General features: G+C 46.4%; 2 long non-coding RNA genes and 2 other non-coding genes across 4 annotated transcripts; 3 read left to right on the top strand and 1 right to left on the bottom strand.

The window, feature by feature from the left end:
- Window positions 1–344: 344 nt before the first annotated feature.
- On the bottom strand, window positions 345–1,883 carry LOC123464750. Its single transcript, XR_006639769.1, has 3 exons — window positions 1,435–1,883; window positions 902–1,155; window positions 345–509 (listed from the first exon to the last, which is right to left on the bottom strand). It is a non-coding gene; the product is annotated as an uncharacterized LOC123464750 (long non-coding RNA).
- Window positions 1,884–2,693: 810 nt separating this feature from the next.
- On the top strand, window positions 2,694–5,676 carry LOC112580277. The gene is made up of 3 exons (XR_003104608.3): window positions 2,694–2,946; window positions 3,699–3,824; window positions 3,971–5,676. It is a non-coding gene; the product is annotated as an uncharacterized LOC112580277 (long non-coding RNA).
- Window positions 5,677–11,119: 5,443 nt separating this feature from the next.
- Window positions 11,120–11,192, top strand: TRNAW-CCA. The gene has a single exon. It is a non-coding gene; the product is annotated as a tRNA-Trp (tRNA).
- Window positions 11,193–19,124: 7,932 nt separating this feature from the next.
- Window positions 19,125–19,197, top strand: TRNAG-UCC. The gene has a single exon. It is a non-coding gene; the product is annotated as a tRNA-Gly (tRNA).
- The last annotated feature ends 2,589 nt before the right edge of the window (window positions 19,198–21,786 follow it).

The raw sequence follows: 21,786 nt of genomic DNA, 5'->3' as shown, positions 1-21,786 counted from the left end.
CTAGGGTTATTCTGGGGCCCCAGTAGAATTCTCAACCCTAAAAGCTATTGCAAGAGCCTGAGACAGACCTCGATGACTCAGAAGTGAACTCACAAATAAAATCTGATTTTGAAAAGAAAATGCCTGGCCTGAATCGACAGTGGTTGCTTTCCAAGTTGGCGAGTGTGGGGGTGCTGGGGCTCTGTTTCCTATTAGGATCGTCCTGTGCTTTCACACTGGAGACGGGCATGGCAACCCACTCTGGTATTTTTGCCTGGAGATTCCTTTGGACAGAGGAGCCTGGTTGGCTACAGTCCATAGGATCGCAGAGTTGGACACGACTGAAGCGACTTAGCAGCATGCACGTGCTCTCACACAGGGAAAACCTGGCTCATTGCAGGCTGGTCCCGCAGCAGCACCAGACGAAGGCCCTCTGTTGGGAGTCGGGGACCTCTGTATCACCACCAGCGGTGGCATGCCCCAGCTCTGCGATTCAGATGCAAGATAAGGGTGAGGAGATATCTCGCAGTCTACAAGGGGAGGGTGGATATTTAAGACCTGAGGCCACCTATCCTCACTGCAACCCTGGACAAGCACATGGGATTATGGCCATTTAAAGATGAAGAGCCCAAGAGCCCATGTAGGGGTTCTGAGACTCGCAGTGCTTGGAAGGTGGGGTGAACGACTCACAGACCGGGAATTGCTGAGTCAGTACAGTAAGTCCCCTCAGATGAGTGAGTTCCATTCTGAGAGCAGGTTCGCAAGTCCAATTTGTAAGTCCACCAAACTTAGCTTGGGTACCCAACGAACACAATTGGCTGTATGGTACTGTACTTTACCAGGTTTATAATACTCTTCACACAAATAATGCATAACAAACATGAAAAATAAAGAAACCATTTTTAATCTTACGGTACAGGACCTTGATGAGTACAGTAGTACACTACAGCAGCTGACGTACAGGGGCTGGCATCGAGCGAACAGGCAGGAAGAGTTACTGACTGGAGGAGGGAGACGCTGGAGCTGAAGGATTGTCAGCAGTCGGAGACGGAGGGCAAGCTGCAGATTCACCCACACCTGACTTTGATGGCTCAGGTTCTGGCTCCTTGCTGGAAGCAGACACACGTGCGTCTCTTTGAAAGCTCTTATCTTGAAGGCTTGTATGTAGGGGGCTTACTGTACAGAAATGCAAAGACGGGGGTGAGCAGCTGTCTCCAGTAGATCCATGTTGGTTTCCTCCTTTGCTCCTCCTCCCTCCTCCCCTCTAGGGCGGGGGGCCCGTGGACGGGCCATGAGATATGGTGACAGAACGCTGGATTGTGAAGGTTTGGGGGACCTGGGTTCTGGTCTCAGCTTCAGCATTAACTGGGTGACAGAGAGCAGCCTGCTTCCCACTCTGGGCCTCATTTCTTCATCTGGAAAGGGAGCGGCCTCGAGAACACCTTTGAGACTCACAGTTAGAAACTCTGGATCTCTTAGGGCCCAGGGTCCTTGTCCGCTGAGCACAGTGCCTCTTAGGTTCGCCTTCAGTGAATATTTGTAGAATTCAGTTGTGCTCCCACCCATCTCGCAGAGATCTTACAAGGATCACATAAAATGAGGAAGATGAAAGTGATTTTCTCACGCAGCTGGAGGGCTATTTGTTACCCTCGCAAGGAGAACGGCAAGGAAAGGAAACCCCAGCTCACCCCTTCTGCATTCTTTTTGGGGACACAAGGGAGTGGGGAGCGTGCCCCCAGCAGAAGCAGACACATTTGTGGGATGTCTCAGTCTTTCAAACTTGCACCCCCTCCTGACACACGTTAAAACAATCTTGTGCCCCCTCTTGATGTTTTTTGAAATTTCAGAATAAATGACATAGGGACTTAAAAAAAAAAAAACCCCAAACCAATGGTAATTTTAGATCATGCTTTTTTCCAGGCTTCTCATGACCCCTTGGGGAGTCTGATGAACACGAAGCAGGCTCTGAAAAATGCTATTTTTCATTCAAGGCAGGTGTGGAAATTGAGTTTTTCGGGCATTGCCAGTGATCCTCCCTGGCCAGCTGTCCTTGGTCATAATATAGAGGGTCTGAGACAAAACTGTGCCGTTCCACATGCATTTCTTGATATTAATAATGAATGTGACTATCATTCTTTATGATTCTGTGCTTTTCCACTAGACCACACTGCTTTTTTTTTTTAAAAAAAAACCTTGTTTTATTTTATTGAAGCAGAGTTGAGGTACAATATCATGTAAATTACAGGTGTACAACACAGTGATTCACAATTTTTTAAGGTTATATTCCATTTATAGTTATTGTAAAATATTGGCTATAGTCCCTGTGTTGTACAAAATGTTCTTGTAGCTCATTCTATACCTAACAGTTTCTACTCTTTAATCTTCTACCCCTGTATGGCCCCTCCTCACTTCCCTCTCCCCACTTCCCTCTCCCCAATGTTTGTTTTTGGTTGCCCCTCACAGCATGTGGGATCTTAGTTCCCTGACCAAGGACCAAACCCATGCCCCCTGCAGTGGAAGCCCAGGGTCGTCGCAATGACTGGATTGTTAGGGAAGTCCCATTCTCTCCTCACTAGGTAACCACTGGTTTGTTCTCTCTATCTGTAGACCACACTGCTTTTAAAAAAAAAAAAAAATTAATTAATTTATTTTAGTTGGAGGCTAATTACTTTACCATATTGTAGTGGTTTTTGCCATACATTGACATGAATCAGCCATGGGTGTACATGTGTTCCTAATTTTGCTTTGATGTCTCAGCAGGAGTGAGTTGCAGGCGCCTTAGGAGGTGTCTCTGCTCATCATTTATTCTGTTCGTTGCCTGGGATTCATCTGCTCTTCTTTTCCCCTCTGTTCACCTATGTGAGCCAGCGCTTCCTGGGTGTCTGTGACATAAGAGCATCTCAGAAACAGCCCGCCCTTCAGGCACTTAGACTTGCTTAGAGGAAACCAGATGGAGACCGATCATAGGTAAATGATTAGGTGTCATTATATGGTTGAGTGCCTTAAAACACAGGCTCTCTGTCCAAGGTAACTATTTTTTCAACTTTCTATTCCATTCTCTAAGGCCAGAACAAATCTGGTTTAATTACCAACATGGGCAATTTGTCTAACCTCTTTGAACATCAGTTGACTTGAAACCAAGATTGGGTGAGATGGTGTTTGAAGCCTCTTCCGGGTCTGGTCTGGGGGTTCTGGAGGGTTCCTGTCTGCACCAGTGGGGCTGAAGTCCTTTGTCTCTGAAGCCTGCTGCTCCCAGCCTGTCTGGTTCCTTCTGATGGCGCCTCCCTTCTTACTACCTGACCCTTTGCTTTTCCAACTTCTTGTCACTTTTTTTCTTCTGTCTTTAGGGAAAAGTGAAAATAGAAGAGCTGGCATTTGGAGGACATTGTGGGTGGCCTGTAAGGGGGATGATGAGGTGGAGGACTCGGGGGGAGGGGCACACCAGTGACTCATGGGTTGCCTGGTGGAGCTGTGTTACATCACCACGGCCCTGCCCACGGCCAAGAGACCTTCGCCATACCTGCCGTGGCCTTGCTGCCAGCTGGCTGGGTCCAGTGACTTGTAGGAGGCCTCCCGAGAGCTCAGGGCGATGTTGGCTGTGAGCAGACGGGGACAGGCTGTAAAGACCCTTCATCTGGCAGATGATGAAGAACTCCTCAGGGGCTGTGGTTCTCACCACCCACAGGCAACCAGCCCAGAAAATGCCCTCCTTTCTCCAGGTCCCCTCCTCCTGGCCCTGCAGACTGAGAACCCCCAACCCTGAGCCTCACAGGGCACGCCCAGGCACACCCTCGGCAGACAGAGTGAGTAGCTGCTGCCTAGCACGGCGCCTGACCGCATGATTGGTAAGTGGCCAGCAAAGGTCTGCTTAATGAATGACTGCTTCAAACCCACACATAATAAGCTAAGATGGTTATAAATGAATAGCAATCGACAAAGCACTTTTTACATGTCATTTCTTATTAAGATATCTTTACTTCTTTCTGTCTAGGGCTCAGTGTTTGAAGACCCAAGGATGATGAGTGCTCTTGAGCTGGGGACAAGAAAGCCTGGAAGAGTCACGTCACCTCCCTGTGCCTCTGTCACCTCACTGCGCAGGCTGCGGAGGAAACCCCTGCAACCTGGCTTCTGTTTCAAGCCTGTTGGCTGAGGGGAAGGGTCTGGGGTGGTCAGCGCAGAGGGCCTCCTGCTGAGATGTCCCACACAACCAGCGACATCCCATTCTCTCTGGGATTCAGGCCCCCCAGCCCTACGGTCCTGGGATCATCCAGGAAAGCTTTTGTTTGCTCTACTACTACTAATCCTGCCGGGGCAACCTAAAGCAATGAGGCCACTCTCCCAAATTCCTCCAAGATGGCAAATTTCATGGTTTTTCTTTAGGATCTCAGCTTAAATGCCTTTTCATCAGGAAGCCTTTAAAAAAAAAAAAAACAACAAAATAAACACCAATAAGTTAATTTGGCTGTATAGGGTCTTAGTTGCAACATGCAGAATCTCTGTTGCAGTGCTTGGACTCTCCATGGGCTTAACTGTTTCATGGAATCTTACTTCCCTGACTAGGGATGGAACCTGTGTCCCCTGCATTGTGGATTCTTAACCACTGAACCACCAGGGAAGTCCCCAAGAAGTCTTTTCTGAAGAGACTGAAAGAGAGAGTCGAACAAACAGACCATTGGCAGGAAGAGAAATCCAGACAGCGAGGCTAACAAGGACTGTCTGGCTGGGGCTGAGTGAGCCAGGAGAAGGAAGAGCTTAGTGAGCAACCACAGACTGGGCCACACTGGGCCTCTGGACCATGGGGAGGACATCAGGTTTTATCCTAAGTGCTGTTAGGATTTGTTGGTGGCTTTTGAGTGAGCAAGTGACATGATCTGGCTGCCATGTGGAGAGAGGTGCCCCCTTCGGCACACATTCCTCACTCCTCAGAGCTGTTTTCTCTGAATCCTATTTCATTGTCTTTGTCTAGCCACTGTATGTTTTCTGCCTTGGACTCTGGGAGATTTCTTCTGCTCATTACTTCCTGCCTAGAAGCAAAGCTTTTGGACAGAATCCTCCCTCCCACTTGCTTAGATCAGCATCATGTGTCCATGTGTTTGTTCCTCGCAGTTCAAATTTGTACTCTGCAGCAGTCGGACTATGTCTTATTCCTTTGTGATACATATACAAATACAGTGTGTGACACATAGTTGATTCTTATTTAACTCATTGTTCAGGATGAACAAGTGAGTTTTAGGTAAAGCAAAAGAAAAAGTCAAGAAGGTCATCCTACTCACAGGATGGATTCCAAGGTCTAACAATACTTTAAGGTGATCTAATTTGGATCATCTGTGCCTAGCTTCCCCTCCACTGGGAAACTGTTCAATTGTTCTTGCAAGTCTATCTGTTGCCTCTAAGAAATCCCATGAGACAGGAAGGACAGACCTGTACCTACTTTGTAGATGAAGACGGAGACCCAGGGAGGTTAAAGGTCAGGGCCACAGCCAGATGGCTAGTGGAACCGGGCTTAGCTCAGTCCAGCCCAGTACAGATTTACTGATGCCTCCCATGGTTCAGGGCCTGAGTTTTCACATAGAGAAGTAAGAGGTCCTTGCCCTCAGGGGCTCACAGTCTTACAGCAGAGACTGATACTTGAATCCAGCATTTGCTCTCAGTGGGGAAATCCCTGACACACTTTTCTGATCCCATGAGCTGCCTCTGACCTGATTCAAGCAGTAAAAACAGTGTCAGGCCAGACCTGCTGCTGCTGCTGCTAAGTCGCTTCAGTCGTGTCCGACTCTGTGCGACCCCATAGACGGCAGCCCACCAGGCTCCCCCGTCCCTGGGATTCTCCAGGCAAGAACACTGGAGTGGGTTGCCATTTCCTTCTCCAATGCATGAAAGTGAAAAGTGAAAGTGAAGTCGCTCAGTCGTGTCCGACTCTTAGCTACCTCATGAACTGCAGCCCACCAGGCTTCTCAGTCCATGGGATTTTCCAGGCAAGAGTACTGGAGTGGGTTGCCATTGCCTTCTACAGCGGACCCCAAACCTGATGGATCTTTGGAAACATCTGGACAGCTTTTAAAAAACACAGATTCTAATTTACAGGTCTAAAATGGAGCCCAGGAAACTGTGCTATTGAAAACCAGATAATAGGGGACTTCCCTAGTGGTCCAGTGGCTAAGACTCTGCGTTCCCAAAGCAGGGACCCCAGGTTTCCATCCCTGGTCAGGGAAGTAGATCCTGGATGCCGCAACTAAAGATCCTGCGTGGCTCGAAAGACCTGGCACAGCCAAATAAATAAACGTTAGTGCCATTCAGTCTCTCAGTTGTGTCGGACTCTTTGGGACCCCACGAACTGCAGCATGCCAGGCTTCCCTGCTCTTCACTATTTTGGGGAGTTTGCTCAAACGCATGTCCATTGAGTCAGTGGAAAAAAGAGAAAACAAGTCCTACTGATGGGCAGGCAGGTTTGAGGCCCTGTGGTGTAGTGGGTTTGGTTTCAGGACAACAATCATCAACACCCCCAGGTGTTCCGAGGGGGAAAAAGGCACATTTCCCATGGCCTCAGCTTGCTAAACCTCCCTGGGGACTTCTCTTCCCCGGACCGCCCCAGCTGTGGGATGGGCCTGCCGGCTCCCTCAGATGTCCCCTCCTCTGCTCTCTTGGGCCCCACTTACATGCTTTCCTCATATTACTGGTCACACCCACCAGTCTTAGGCTTCTCCCCCAGGTTTCAAGCAATGAAGTGCTTTTGGGGAGCCATTCCAAGGGTAGAGTCATGCCCCTTCTTGGGTGACAGCAGGTTCTAATCATTTCCTCCTCTGAATGTCCACCACCCCTCTGTCTGGGGTTTCAAGAGGCTTCGGCTGTTAGGATGTTTGTGGACACGTCTGCTCTCCCGTGGAGCCAGTAAACGCCTGGAAGGCACATCAGTTGGAGGTTTAGGTTTGGACCCTTTACCTCCTTCAAGTCTTGGTTCCAGTGTTACCTTCCCAGAGAGGCTTTCCCTGACCACCTGTTTAAACCTCACCCCTGCCTCCTACACACTCCATCCCCCTGACTCTGCCCAAATTCCCCCATGGCACCTACCACCACCTATGTCACTACATCACTTGTTTATTCTGTTCCTCCTCTCTTTCCTGACAATCGGGGATAAGCTCCCAGGAGGCTTCCTAGCTCCTCTGTCTGTGGGTGTAAACTTAGCACCGGCACGGTACCTCACCCCAAGTAGGTGCTGCAGGAAGATGTGTTGGATGAATGGATCCTGAGTAGTCCCTAGCATGTGCTCTCTAAATGCTGTGTGGTTGGTTGGTTGGCTGATAAAGCCAGCCAAGTTAATAGAACAAATCCATCTCCTCTTCTGGAAGAGGCCCTGGACAGACAGCCGAGGCTGGCAGACACTCATTTCTCAAGGCTGATAGAAGGAGCCTTGTTGAGATCGTCACAGCCTTCCCAACTGGACTGAAAAATGCCTTTGGAATCAGACGCTGGGGAGCAAGACTCCAGCTCCAAGACTTCCCAAGGAGCTGGAGTCAGGGCTGGCTCCCCAGCCCGTTCATCAGCCTCGGCGCACAGAGGAGAGGCCTTCGGCTGCCAAAGACTTTGTTTTATTGTCACTGCAGTTGGCTCCTGTCTGCGTGGGAGCTGCCAGGGCAGCAGCCATGAAGCCCAGGACGCCGGGCTGGGGTAATAATAGCAATTCCATAATTCTTGCTCGCTCCGCAGCTGAAAGGAGGGATGGCTGGAAGTGGCTGGGAAAACAGGAGCCCAGCAGCAGCAGCAGGAAGGGGAGCTGGTACAGGCTGTTCCTCTCCCTTGCAGACCTGGCCTTGGGACGTGGCTCATGGACCTGCTTCCAGCTCACTCTCAGTTCAGTTTTTCCAAAGCTTGTCACAGAAAGAGGGCTGGGATGTTATTTTTAAGTCTTGGGGACAGTGGTGGGCTCTCAGGTAGGAAATTCTGATATCATCTTGCAGACCCCGCCAGAGACAGCCTGCATCCCAGGCAAGAGGGTTTGCTGCTGAGGATGCATCTGAAACCCTACTTCTCTTATATGTCCCTTTTGGCCATTGCGCTGAGAAATTCCCCCATTACATTTCTTGCCACCCCTGGGCTCTGAAGCTCCCACATGTGTCTGAGATACCCCTGGGGTCTAGCTTTGGAGTTGGCAGGCCTATTACACCTCCTGGCTATCTGGGAGTTGCTGAGCTGTTACTCTAGCTCCTGGTTTAGGAAGAGGAAGTAACCGATATCCTAAAACCTGTCTTGTCAAAAAGCCTCCCTGAGGCACCTGCGGGTAAAGCCAGAATTGAGAGCCCAGAAGATTTTCCAGCTAAAGGGTCCATCCCAGGTGCTGGACAGGAAGGTGAAGATGAGTGAAAACAGGTCTGCAGAGAAGGAAGCAGGTGGCTCGAGTGACTATGTCACTGCAGCCCTGCAAGCCCACATCTAAGGTGGGATACCATTCCAGGTCACTTCCTCAGCTTCTATGGGACACAGAGACTGTCCTCCTATGCGAAGGGGGCAGATTTTTGTGACAAACAGGTTTTTAATAGTTTATCACACAAGTACGCACCCCTCACACTGTAGCTTAATTTTTCCTATGCCTTTGATACATCTTTTAGCTTCTCTTTTAATTTAAGCATTCCTCCCTGATGCCCTCTTTTCCCTTGTCATGTATTTGTTGAAGAACCACGGTCATTTGCCCTGTAGGGCTTCCCACAGCCTGGATCTTGTTTTTAGTATTAACTTTTATTAGAATATAGTTGATTTATAATGTTGTGTTAGTCTCTGCTGTACAGCAAAGTGAACCAGTTGTATATGTATATGCACATATACACATATATCCACTCTTTTTAAAAGTCTTTTCCCATATAGATCATTACAGACTATTGGGTAGAGTTTTCTGTGCTATGCAGTAGGTTCTTATTAGTTATCTGTTTTATATATGGTAGTGTGTTTCTGCTAATCCCAATCACCCAATTAATCCCTCCCCTCCCCCTTTGGCATCATCAATTTATTGTCTACATCCATGACTCTATTTCTGTTTTGTAAATTAGTTCATTTGTACGATTCTTTAGATTCCACATATAAATGATACCATATTGTATTTGTCTTTCTCTGTCTGACTTCACTCAATATGACAATCTCTAGGTCCACCCATGTTGCTGCAAATGGCATTATTTTGTTCTTTTTATGTCTGAATCTTCTTGATTGCATCCTCATGGTGTCATTTAGCCTGTCCCTCCACCCTGTCTATTTCTGCCAAATTAGTAATTGGACCTAGAGGTTTGATCACATTCAGTTTTGATTTTTCTCCCTAGAGGAGAGGTGGCTGTATACTCTTTCATCAGAAGCCTCACCATATCTGGTTGTCTCTTTTTTGTGATGTTAGTAGCTATGGATCCTCAATGCCTAGATTGATTTATCTATTCATGCTTTGTTCTGATGTCTCCAGGCTCTGCTCCATGGCCTTGCATCTGGTTCTGTCTGTATGCTCAGCTCTCTGGAGTGACATGACTTTTCCTGATCTCCCTAAGCAACACCCTCTCAGCCTACATGTCCAATCTCAGTCTCCTGTTCAGGAGACTGAGTTCAGGTCAGAAAAAGTTTGAGAAGTGAAACTTCCTTAAGGGAGAAGGAAGGAAGGCAACTCTATGAGGAGAAGATGCTGCTTAGACTAGCAGACATCCTCTCGTCACCACTTAGAGGGAATCTGAGGTCAAGCTCTTAGAATCTTTTCTTGACTTTTGACCATGTTTGGGTATTTGCAGAATTCTTGCCTGAGACTTGAACTCTTATGGAAAGGAAGGCTCTTGTCCAAACTCATCTCACTAGCTTGCAGATTTGCCTATGAGTCCCCTCTGCATGGATCTGGTCATACCTAATAAAGGCAGATGGTCAGGGAGACCATCCTGAGCTTAGAGGAAGGAACACTCTAGGACAGCTGGGATGCTGCATAAAGATGCTGGGATGCTGCATAAAGATGCTATTGTGGGATGCTGCATAAAGATGTTGTTATTGTGGCCGCTAAATTCTGCATCTTCATAGTTGCTAACAGAGACTACCGTGTGTTCAGCAAAACATTTCCTTTGTCTCCTGGCCACAGGAGGCCTTGTTTTTCCAGCCTCTTTTGAGTTAAGTGTGTCCCTGTGACTGAGTTCTGGCCAATGGAATATGGCTAAATCGTATAGCTCAGGTCTGGCCCCTAAATGTCACTGTGATTCCATAACCTCCCTTTCTTATCTGCTTGCTGGCTGGAAAGTGCCCAGCAGAGGACTTAGAGTCCTAAGAGTATGGCAGAGACACAAGGTGGCAGGACCTTGGGGTACTGGATGGCTGTGTAGAAGGCTGCCCACTGGCTAGGAACGTTTGCACTGGACTTTGCGGGAGAGAGAAATGACCTTTTATCTACTTATATTTATTTATTTGCTGCATCAGGCCTTAGTTCTGGCACATGGAATTGTCATTGCAGCATGTGGGATCTTTTTTACTTGTAGTGTGTGGGATCTAGTTCTTCAACCAGGGATCGAACCCGTGCCTCCTGCATTGGGAGTGCGGAGTCTTAGCCATTGCACCACCAGGGAAGTTTCTGAAATGACCTTTTATTGAGTTAAGCAATCTTAATTTGGGGGATCATTTGTTACAGCAACTAGTGTTATTTACCCCGACTTATATAAACCCTTCAGGGAGTGAGGAATTGGCTCATGATGAAAGTGGAAGAAAAGAAAGAAAACCCTACAGAAGTTCTTCAAGGGAGAATGATTGGAGCTTGACCGCTTCTAAGTGAGTCCCGTGTAGTATGAAGTCTTCCTCATATGGTACTACCCCTGCCCCAAAGGAATCACTTCTGAAAGCCATGGATCTCTGAGTTATCTGAGCACCTCTCATTTGTGAGGTGCTCTTTTGAGAGAAGAGGTAATGAATCACTAACTGGATAATGTCAGGGCTCCTTCTGAGGCTGAAGAGATGTTTATAAAGAGGGCAGAGTAATAGAATCACAGCTTCTCTATCCTGGGAGTGACTAGGAAATGGGGACCCTAAGTCACTGATGGGACAGAATTTGGCACAGATAATGGGCAGGAAGTTATTAAGAGCTGTGACAAAGATGGAAATAACGCTAAGATTTGAGAAGGACCTGATAGAATGTATCACAGGGTCTTCTCTGATGGTCCAGTGGTTAAGACTCCATGCTTCCAGTGCAGGTGACCTGGGTTTGATCCCTAGTCAGAGAACTAGATCTCACATGCTGCAACTAAAAAGATCCCACATGCTGTGCCCAAGAACCTGGCGTAATCAAATAAATTTTAAAAAGAGAGAAATCATTACAGATCTGAAATCCCAGTCTCACTATCTGACTCTGTATGTTCATTCATCTGTGCCTTGGGCTGAGAACACTCGATCCCACACAAGAGGTGACCAGAAGATGTCTGCTACTCTGGGTACCATCTTCTCATGGAGTTGTCTTTCTTCCTACTTCCTTGGGAGAGCTTCATTTCTCAGACTTTTACTAAGACCCTCTCACCTTTCCAATGATATTTCAGCCTTGGGAGGACAGATGGATACTCTGGCCTTGGCCTTATTTAATCATCTTTACCCTTCAGACTTTCAACCATTTGATGATTTACATTCAGGAGAGACCAGCATTTTAGGTTACTGCTTTGGATAGTTCCTGCTGCTTTTTGTTATACACACATACACGCACACACACACAGAGGTGTTCATCCTCTAAAATATTTCGATATAGTAGTTAAGAGAGAGTCCTCTGGGATGCAATAACCATTCAATGGAAGAAGAAATAGTGTTTTCAACAAATGATGCTGGGACAACTGGATACTTACATGCAAAAGAATAAATTTGGATCTCTAGCTCACACCATATCAAGACCTAAATACATACAAAACCTAAAACTTTTAAACTCTTCAAACAAAACCAAAAGGCAAATCTTTATGTGCTTGGGTTGGGCAAGGCCTTCTTAGATACTATATCAAATGCACAAGCAACAAAAGAAAATAATAGATAAATTGGACTTTCTGAAATCTAAAGCTTTTGTGCTTCAAAGCACAGCATCAAGAAAGTAAAGAGAAAACCTACAGAAGAGAAAATATTTTCAAATCATTTATCTGATAAGGGACTTGTATCCACAGAATGTATAAAGAACTCTTACAGCTCAACCCATTTTTTAAATGAGCAAAGCATTTGAATAGACATTTCCCCAAGGAAAAAATATATATACATGATCAATAAGCACATGAAAAGATGCTCAACATCATTAGTCTTTAGGGAAATGCAAACCAAAACCATAGTAAGATGCCATTTCACATCTGCTACGATGGCTATAATCAAAACAGTGGAAAATAATAAGTGTTAGTGAGGATACGTAGAAATTGTAATCATCATACATAGTTAGCAAAAATTTTAAATGGTTAAAAACTGTAAAATGGTACAGATACTTTGGAATTTGCAGTTCCTAAAAACAAACAAACAAACAAACAAACAAAAACAAACCACCAGCACAGTTAACACATGACCCTATGGTTCCATTCCTAGGTATACCCAAGAGGAAAGAAAGTGGATGTCCACACAAAAACCTGTACACAAATGTCGATAGCAATATCATCTGTATCAGCCTCCAAATGGAAACCCAAAGTCCATCAACTGGTCAACGGATAAGCAAAAGCGGTATATCTATACAATGGAACATTACTTGGTCACGAAAAAGGAGTGGGGGTACTGATACATGCTAAAACATGGATGAATTCTGAAAACATGCTAAGAGAAAAAAGCCAGTCATAAAAGGTGATATTTCATGATTTCATTTATATAAAATGTACAGAACAGGTAAATCCATTGAGACATAGTATAGATTAATAGAGCCCAAGGGGCTAGGAAATGGAAGAAATTAGGAGCCATCTGCTAATGAATACAGGGTTTCTTTGGGGGTGACAAAAATGTTCTGGAATTAGATAGTGATGATAGTCACACAACTGTGTAAATGTACCTGAAAAACACTGAATTATACACTATAAGAGGGTTAGTTGTACAGCATATGAATTGCATTTCTTTAAAGCTATTTGGAAAAGAGAGAGGGGAAAAGTCTTTGGAGCCAGACTGCTTGAGTTCAAACCCTCGTTCCTCTGATCACTCCCTGATGAATGATCATTTATCCCCACTGTGCCTCACTTTCCTCCTGTGTAAAATGAAAATAATAGCAATACCAGCCTCATAGCATTGTGAGGGTTACATGAATTAATGGAACAACTCCTGGCACAGAGCAAGCACTCCATAAAGTGTTAATTGCTATTATTATTATTGCTATTTTATTATTATTATTTTTGGGCTATACCATGCAGCATCCGGGATCTTAGTTCCTCGACCAGGGATTGAATCTGTGCCCCCTGCCATGGAAGTGCAGAGTCTTAACCACAGGGCAGCCAAGGAAGTCAATGTTGTTTTTATTATTAATGACCTATGCCCTTATGTACAATGATGCTGGTCATCTGTACATAAATCAAGAGCCAAAGAAGACTTGTGAGCAGGGAAGGCTTGGTTCAGAGAGATGTCCACAAGCAGAACCAAGGCTTGGAGATCTGAGTAGCTCCCATGTTGAAAGAACCACTCATGAAACTCGTAGAGCACTTAGCACATCCAAATACACATAAATACAGAGTCTGGCTCCAGATTTTTGGCTGGAGTCCATTGAGAGTTATGAATCCCTCTTTGAACAATGGCAGCTATTATTAAAATCTAGAGGCTTTGAATTGGATGCTTTCTCCAGCCCAGACACTGATTCAGAGCTGCAGCATTCTAAATGGCGAGGCTAGAAATTGATGCTGCTTTTGAGCTGATTTATGGAGAGGTTTCTTGATCTGGGTCAAGTTCCTGCAACATTTGGAAAGTGACGACTATAGCATCATTATTTCCCCCAAATGACCAAAATTACAGCCGGTAACTTGAGGCCAGTAAATTTCCCTGCAGCAGATGTTAAACTCTTTTAAAAAGATGATTAACAATGGGAGACTTGGGCTGTATGGCAGAGCAACCAATGGGGTGGTGTGGCTGAAGTCGACGTGGTGGGTAAGAGGCACATCCAGACCCCCGTGGCGTGGTGGGGAGCCCAGGCTGGAGGCTGTAAGAGCCCACAGGTCGTGATGTAAATCAAGCCTGTGGTCCTGGGTGGCTGGACATGTGGTGCTGTGACAAGAGACCTAGGCTGGCTGTTGGGAGACCTCGGGCTCGAGGCTTCCTTCTGCCAGCAGTGTGACTCAGGGCTAACTATTTCCCTTCTCTGGGATAGAGTTTCCCCTTGCTTTAAAATGAGAAGGGACCACATTCAGTGATCTCTAAGGTATTTCGTGAGTTTTAGACTGATTTGTTTGATTACTTAAGAAGAAAGCAAATAAATCATTTGTTAGCTGCCTAAGAATCTGTGCTTTTTTTAGACGAAGTGACTGCAAAAGAACCAAATGAGTTAGTTGTACAATTATGATGATGCTTGTTTCACATCACCACTGCCAGAAAGTATGGGAGTGAAAGTATGAGTGTACTCATATGTATACTCAGGAAGTATGAGTATACTCACTCGTACCACCAGTGAGTATGCCAGAAAGCATAGGGACGGGTTCCCCTGGTGGTCCCATAGTTAAGAATCTGCCTGCCAATGCAGGGGACACGGGTTCGATCCCTGGTCCGGGAAGATCCACATAATATGGAGCAGCTAAGCCCATGTACCACAACTACAGAAGTCCCTGCACGGAGAGCTCCACAACAAGAGAAGCCCACTTACTGCAACTAGAGAAAGCCCCTGCTCACTGCAATGAGAGAAAGCCTGTCTGCAGCAATGAAGACCCAGCACAGCCCCCCAAAAATAAATTTTTAAAAAAGGCATAAGGATGGATCCAAAGAGATTACCCTGGGATACCCAAACCAGATTTCTGGGTTCAGACACAAATGTTTGCTGCCTGAGGACAAGGCTCCATCCAAGTTTCCTTGAGAAATGTTATGTAGCTTTTACTCATCTTGCCAGTAGATAAGTTCTCTACCTGTTCATCTCTCCTCCCCTTTCCTGAAGGTTCGTCATCTACCCAGGAGATTTGTGAATCAACTACTTGATATGTATACCCATGCATATACACATTTGTTGGGGAGAGTTGAGTGGTTTTCTAATGAAATTCTCCAATGAGGGCATCTTGAGACCCCCTTCTTCAGCATTTCAAGCTCTCTAACCATGCTCCCAGCTTGAGTCCACCGGGGAATGAAAAGGAATTAACCCAATGGATAGGATCATTGAGACCCTTTAGAAAAGTTCCAGAGGGTCTTTGCTTTTTTATTCCTTTGTCTCTTCCCCCAGCACTAAGGGGGAAATGGCCCAGATCCTATACCTCATAGCATTTCAGCTACAGGGCTCTGGGGAGTAGATATGAGTTGGTCCAAACTCCTTCTACTTAAGCGTTAAGGAAAGGGCTTTGTTTGACTGAAGCTTCTGAAAAGCAAAAACACTTTTTTTTTTTTTTTCAATCTTAGGACGGAAAATCCCAACAGAATTTATCAGCCCTGTCCCTGTCTCATAAGATGACTTCTATAGAGAAGCAGCTTCAGAAGCAGCAAGGTCTTAGGCAGAAATCAGGTAGAATGCCACTGTCTCTTATCAGTTAATCGTTAGTCACTAGACGCAAGGAGTTCACTTTTTCTGTGGATCCTTGCTGCCTCCAAAGGGCTACATCTGCAGTTGCTTTAGCTTTGCCCTGGGTTTGCTTTCGCGTCTGACTTGAGTGACTCTGGGGGTGTGAAATAAAGAGAGAGAGGGCGGAGCTCCGCTGAATCCTGATTGGCTGAAACCTGGCTGCGCTTTGACGGGCAAATGTCCATCAGCCTCACACATTCAAGGCAGCTCATTGTGGGGTGACAGCTCCAGAAGGGGAATAAAGCTGTGCTTAATTTATCCTTTGCCTAGCGTAAAGAAGCTCTTAAAACTGTTCTAAGCACAGAGCCAAAAATGTCTGGTTCAATAGATTCTGCACTTGTTCATTCCGTAAAACACAATGTCTCTTCTTAAAAGAAGACAAAAATATAAAGGATACCTAGATCGTGTAGTCCGTGCAAACTGCCCTTTGTGAATGGCGTGGAGGATGATTCCCGCGAAGGGTGGACACTCCCCATTCCTGTGCTGGTAGAGCTGGGACCGGGTTTACTGAGGCCTGAGGTCTGCAGTTGCCTTGCACACCTTACAAAGGGTATAGCCTCTGATAGTGAATACAGCTGAGTCTTTATTGAATGACTGAGTTACTTAGAGATAGAATTATGAACATAAATAATCCCTTAAAGGAATTCTTGAATTTGGGATGGAGGTGAACTGACCCCAGGGTTTATTCTGGAAGCTGAGCTTTTAAAGAAAATGCAGACCATTTCTCTGGAGAGTGGAGATGTCTATCATCTTGATTTCTGGCTACTTGAGGGTTTTATTACATTGAAGAGTGGGAATGGGTGGGAATGGGTGGTTGTAGAACTAGAAACACAGGCAAAAGTCAGGTGTAGACATAACTAAGAGTAGCCTTGAAGATGTATGATAGGGGATTTCTCTTGAGCTCCAGTGGTTAAGACTTTGCCTTCGAATGCAGGGAACTAAGATCTCACATGCCCTGTGGCCCAAAACCCAAAACATAAAGCAGAAACAATATTGTAACAAATTCAATAAAGACTTAAAAATAAATGAGGAGAGTGTTAGAATTATAGATCAGTTTGCAGGGTAGGCTTACCATAATAACATAAACAATAAAACAAACAAAAAAAGATGTATGATAAACGCAGCCTCCTCTGGCATGGCCCTCTCCCTGCCACCCCATCCTTGGTTGCACTGGGGGGATGTAACATTCAGAAGAATTTACCAGCTGAATATACCACAGCGCCTACCCGAACCCCAAATACAGAAGAGAACTTCCTTCAGAGAAACTAAATAGGAAAGTATCTCATATCCCATTAGGGTCCTATGTCTCTCAGACAGTTTCTGCATCTTGTTTTTTCTTTCCTTCTGGAACTCTGATTAGAAATGTTAGTCCTCTTTATTCTTTTGTTGTTGTTGCCCTGTGAGGCATGTGGGATCCTAGTTCCCTGACCAGGGATGGAACCACGTCCCTGTGTATTGGAAGCATGGAGTCTTCCAATACAGGGACCGCTAGGAAAGTCCCAGCCCTCTTCATTCTATCCTCCATGTCTCTTAATGTGCCCAAAGGTGATCCTCTGCTCTAGACTCCTACGCAACTTCTACTTTATGCTATGAAGTGGGGTACAGACATCATTTCTTCTGCCATTGCACGTTTTAGTCTTGACTCCCTAACTTGACTGCAAGTCCCTTGAGGACAGAAAACCCGTCTTATGTGCCATTTGTATTCCCATGGCGTTTGGCTCAGTGCTTGATACAGTAAGTGCTCAATAAATGCCTTGTTGATACAGGCCCATTTGTTCATGCTCCCCAGTTGTCCCTAGCCTGAGCTGACACATGTGACCTCATGGGATCCAGATGGGAGCACTGGACCAGGGCACACCCATCCTTTCTCCATCAGCCCTTGGAGGGTACAGTACTCTGCTCCACTGGCCTCAACTGACTTCTTCTTTTTTTTTTTTTTAAATATTTATTTGGCTGCATTGGGTCTCAGTTGTGACACACAGGATATTCGATCTTTGTTGCAGCACATGGGGTGTTTGGTTGTGGCATGTGAACTCCTAGTTGCAGCATGAGAGTTCTAGTGTTCCTGACCAGGAATCGAACCTGGGCCACCTGCATTGGGAACATGGAGCCAGCCACTGGACCACCGGGGAAGTCCCAGCTGACTTCTTTTGGCTTGCACCTTTACCTGCACAATCTTTCCAGCCCAGGGAACTTACCTCTGTCATGGGAACTCAACCTCTTGTCTCCTCAAGCCAGCTCTGTTTGGCTACCACCCAGAGTCTTAGAAATACGATACCCAGGGCACACCTTAAAACTGTGAACAGCTGAGAGCTACTTCTGAACATCAAGTTAGAGTTTGACATGTGAGTCTACTGGCTGTGAGACCCTGGGCTCAGAGCCTTAGTTTCCTTATCTGTAAAACACGAATGATGTGGCGAAAAGTAATAGAGGTAATGAAGGTGAAAGTCCTTGTCAAATGTTGGGTACAATTATTGTCTGCAAAGCAACATTAAGTGATGGCTGTAACCATTAGACACAGGAAACAGAAACTAGTCTGTACCGCAGCTTTGGAAAAATAGAGTTAAACTGTATTGTTCAGTCTGTCTTTTAAGATTAGATAGAGTTTAAAAAACTCTATCAATCTGACTTTGATCAAAAAGTGCTGAAAGGAGAAAAACCAGATTTTTTTCTGAGCTGCAAAATAAAAATTTTTTAAAAGAGAATTGAGTGGTCTATTTAAAACTGAGCACCTTGAACCTATTTGAAGCCCCATGTTCCCTTTAAATCACGTTGCTCCCGAGTTAATAGGTAAGATTACAGTCAGGAAGAATAGAGTAACAGGAAATAAGGGAGAGGATTTAAAACATAAAAAGTGTCAGGCTTCAGAACTTCAAGAATGCTGAATTCCATCTCAGGTCCCAGCATCCTGCCCACTAAGCCTTTGGTGAGGCCACTGCCTTTTCGAGGATCATCTTCTCTCACAGGCTTGAAATCAAAGCCACATGCAGACCTTGCTGCTCCACCTCGTGCCCTCCTCCAGCTCTGCAAGCCAGTTCCCACTCTCCTTGGGGGCAGGGCACCTGAATCTCAAAGCTTTTGTAAGAAACAAGTTCATCCTTGGACACTTAGACACTCTTATGGGAGCAGAGATAGAAAGAGTGACGTCATTACAATGGATGCTCTTTGCCTTTTTTTTTTTTTAATGAGTCTTTGTTACAGACTTAGGCTCATTTTTTCCCAACCACCTAGTGCTCTGGGAGGTGAATAGGAAAGATTAAATTTCCATTTTACAGATGAGGACACAGAGACTTGCTGAGTCCCAGTGCTGGTAAGTAACTGATGTGGCATGATAGCTCAGGTTTCTGTCTCTTACTCTCCTGGGATTATTCGGAGTTGCAGCACCACCACCCGTGAAAAAATGACCCTAAGAGCATTAAAAATGCCCGCAAGAGGAGCAGCTGCAAATCCCATTTCATTGACAGGAACACTGAGGCCCAGGACTTCCTTGGTGGTCCAGTGGTTAAGACTCTGCTCTTCCAAAGCAGGGGGCCTGGGTTCGATCCCTGGGCAGGGGACTAGAATCCATAGGCTGCAGCTAAGAGTTTGCAGGCCCACAACTAGGACCTGGTGCAGCAAAATAGGTAAATAAATAAATATTTTTAAAAATGTCTGTAAGAGAACCACATGTATATTCCATTTCACTGATAGGAACTGAGGCCTAAGTACTTACTCACGGACCCACCCACAGAGCGTCGTTTTCAAATCTGGATTTTGTGACTTTTTTTCCACCCTCGAAATGGATTTAATGTTTTGGATACCAATTCTTCTAAAAAGTAGAAACCCATGCTTGATATTTCTGTTAACTAGAAGAGTTAATTAGCAATTGAAATTGTAGCTTTCAGTCACCGAGTTCTCCCCATTCTACAAAGCCCTTTCGATTCTTTTGTCCTATTTGGTCCAGACACCCCAGTGCCCATGATGTCAACTCACCAGGATGTCACCCATCTTCATGGAAACTGGTGATCTATGGTGTTTTCTACAAATGCTCACATTTCACAGATTGAGTGGCTGGAAATAACAGAAATTTATTCTTTCACAGTTCTGGATACCAGAAGTCAGAACTCGTGCTGGTTGGGCACTCTCCTCCTCCCCTGAAAGCTCTAATAGGAGAGTCCTTCCTGGCTTCTTCCAGCTTCTGGTGGCTCCAGACACTCTGGCTCATGGCTGTATCACTCCAGCCTCTGTCTCTGTCTTCCCATGGTCCCTTCTCTGTATGTCTCTTAAGGATGCTTGTCATTGGCTTTAGGGTCCACTCTGATAATGCAGGATGGTCTCGAGATCCTTAACTTAATTTCATCTGCAAAGGCCCATTTTCTATACAAATCCACGTTCACAGATTCTGCGGATTAGCACGTAGGTACATCTTTTGGGAACCACCATTCAAACCCTTGCAGTGGTTTGTATGTGTTACACCATCCAATCCTCAAAGGGTGGTTACCCTGTGGGATAAGTAATAGCAGTGTCCTGGTTTTACAGACGAGGAAGCAGGCTGAGAAAGGTCTGTAAATGTCAGAGTTCTATGGCCAGTCAGATGCAGGGCTGGCATATGAAACCCAGCAGATGACCCAGGCTCTGCCTGCTACTCAGCACATTGCAATTAAAAAAAAAAATTATTTTCAGTTGGAGAATAATTGCTTTTCAATATTGTGTTGGTTTCTGCCTCACACCAACATGAATCAGCCATAGGTACATATGTGTCCCCTCCCTTGTGAACCTCCCTTCCACCTCCCACCCCCTCTAGGTTGTTATAGAGCACTGACCACCATGCGATTCTGCCTCTTTGTGATGTCTGCCAGAAAATCACTCCTGATAAAGAAACCAGGAATTTGGAAACTGTCCTTGGCAGGTCGTGGTGGTGGTTGTTCTAGAAAGGAGAGACAATTTGGCCACAGAGGCAGGGCTCTGACAAAAGGGAGGACCAGGCCTTGGGGGGGATGATGCTTGTTCTGACTGTGTAAGTGTGAGTGTGTGTGTGTGTGTGTGTGTGTCGGTGGCTGGCTGGGCACACACTGCCCTCTGAAGCAGTGAGGTCTCACCCTGGCTTTGTGTGGGTTCCTGGCTTGATCTCCTCCCTGCCATCTGCCACAAGAGCAGGTGTGGATCTGTGGTGCCCTGAGGAAGGGAGGGGGAGCCACGGGGGTCACATAGGAGCACAGAAGAAGGACAGCAGCCAGGATGGGTGTCCTGGGGACAGGACACTTCCCAGGAGTCTCTGGATCCTGGGGGCAAAGCCACCCGCCACCCTCCCACGCTCACACGGGATGAGACCGGAGCCCTCTGTGCGGCCTTTAGGGGAAGGCCCGGTGGTTCAGGCCCCAGGAGGTTGGAGAAGGTCACCTGGGATGTGGAGGGGCCCCTCTCCTGCATGGCTGACTGAGGGGACCACCCTCCTGGGAGTGTGGGGAGGACGTGCCCACAGGAGAGGAAGCAGCCCTCGCAGCTGGCCGTCCTGGGGCCACCGGCAGCTGCAGGGAGCCCGGGAGGATGCCCTTCTCTGCCCTTCTCTTTCCTTGCCCCCTGGGCTATTCTGGGAAGGAGAGGATGTGAGGACTGGAGCTGGGCGGGGAGAGAACTGGCTTTGGTTTTCTCGGCTTCGTCTCCCTGATGCGTTGTCCTCCTATTTTTCACCCTCACTACCACGTTGGCCTCCAAATGGGAAAGTGACCTTCCCAGAGAAAGGTGAGGACGCCCCAGAGAAAGCCTCTCAGGCCCCTGAACCTCTCCTGGCTCCTCTGGCTGGGTTCTCACTAAAGGCTGCAGGAGGTCACCTACAACGGGAGTTTTGTGAAAAAGAGAATAAGTTTTGTGACAGCCCCTCGTAGACCCCATGGTCCTGTGCACATGCCAAATGTTGAGGTGTCTCTAATAGCTGGCCACCTGGTGCAGTTACCCTGGGAGCCGGGCTCAGTGGTAGCAGGGGAAGTCAGGGGCAAAGGTCAAAGAGACCCAGTGGCTCCATCTCACTCTGGTCTCCACAACGTTGTCCCTGCGGACCTGGATCCTGGTGCCACTTGTCTGGCCATGTGGCTTTCCTCTCTGGTGGTGCCTTATCCCAGATAGAGCAAGCTAAGGGGCTCACCTGGCCCCATGTAAAGGTGGGAATC

Source organism: Bubalus bubalis, chromosome 2 (assembly GCF_019923935.1).
Source record: "Bubalus bubalis isolate 160015118507 breed Murrah chromosome 2, NDDB_SH_1, whole genome shotgun sequence".
In the NCBI taxonomy this organism is placed as follows: domain Eukaryota; kingdom Metazoa; phylum Chordata; class Mammalia; order Artiodactyla; family Bovidae; genus Bubalus; species Bubalus bubalis.
This window is presented reverse-complemented; position numbering and strand designations above follow the sequence as displayed.